The sequence below is a fragment of the Octopus bimaculoides genome, chromosome 9 (assembly GCF_001194135.2).
Source record: "Octopus bimaculoides isolate UCB-OBI-ISO-001 chromosome 9, ASM119413v2, whole genome shotgun sequence".
Taxonomy (NCBI): domain Eukaryota; kingdom Metazoa; phylum Mollusca; class Cephalopoda; order Octopoda; family Octopodidae; genus Octopus; species Octopus bimaculoides.
In genome coordinates, this window is record NC_068989.1 from 55513864 (window position 1) to 55514835 (window position 972).

A 972-nucleotide genomic window follows, 5' to 3' on the forward strand; every position below is an offset into this window, starting at 1 on the left:
TACTACTACTACTACTACTACTACTACTACTACTACTACTACGCTTCACAAGAATGATTCCACATCTCATGGAAATACGTGAGCGCATCGTATGTGTGCATGTGTTACAGTATACATATATATATTTTTGTTGTTGTTGTTGTTGTTGTTGTTGTTAGCGAGCTCCGAAGAGCAGACGTAGGTTCCCCGGCTGGTCGCGTCTTCGAACCGATTTCAATTTCAGCTTGGAACTATTTTCTTTCGATTGTCAGCTTTAGTTAATGCTCTTGAAAACAGGAACTTTCCACTATCCAATTCTTTCAACCGTAACTCTGATGAATCATTATTATTTGTTATTATTATTGTGTAAGAGACGCTCATGCACTTTGACCATACCGATGCAGTTTCGCTCCCTAGTTAAAACGATTTACATTTCACTTACGTTATATTAATACCGTTAGGAAAAAAAAAAGTTTTTATCTTATGGAGATTTTTTTTTTAATAAAATTTTTGTCGTTACGTATTTAAAGACAAAGTGATATAATTTCTAACACAGACACGGACCACAAATTTGGGGAAGTAAACAATCGATTAAATCGACCCCGATACTTTACTGATTACATTAATTTCATCGACCCCAGAAAGGTGAAAGGCAAAGTTGACCTCGGTGGAATTTGAACTCTGAACATGAAGAGCTGTAGCTAAATACCAAAAGGCATTTTTTCATCCGACGCTCAAACGATTCTTATGAGAGAAAGATTAAAAAGAATGTGAGTAGCCAGTGGGACTCGAGCTCTCATTTATCCCCTTTTGATGCTTCGATGTGCAATTTTCGTGTGAGTACGTTTCTCTTTGTTTAAAAGTGTAAACACACATTATCCCGTTCATTCAAGATTAACCTACAATATTTAATAGCCTTGTGTGTGTGTGTGTATTTGTCTCTCTCTCTCTCTCTCTCATTATATGTATATATATATATATATATATATATAT

General features: G+C 35.3%; 1 protein-coding gene and 1 long non-coding RNA gene across 7 annotated transcripts in view; one reads left to right on the top strand and one right to left on the bottom strand.

Annotated features, from left to right (window-relative positions):
- Window positions 1-972, bottom strand: part of LOC106867580 (probable serine/threonine-protein kinase nek3) — a 494211-nt gene that overhangs the window by 94969 nt on the left and 398270 nt on the right. The window lies entirely within an intron of this gene.
- The window catches only part of LOC106867582 (uncharacterized), a 14349-nt gene continuing 13384 nt past the window's right edge, over window positions 8-972 (top strand). Inside the window, exon 1 of the long non-coding RNA XR_001409164.2 lies at window positions 8-815. This is a non-coding gene — a long non-coding RNA (uncharacterized LOC106867582). The remainder of the gene's footprint in view (window positions 816-972) is intronic.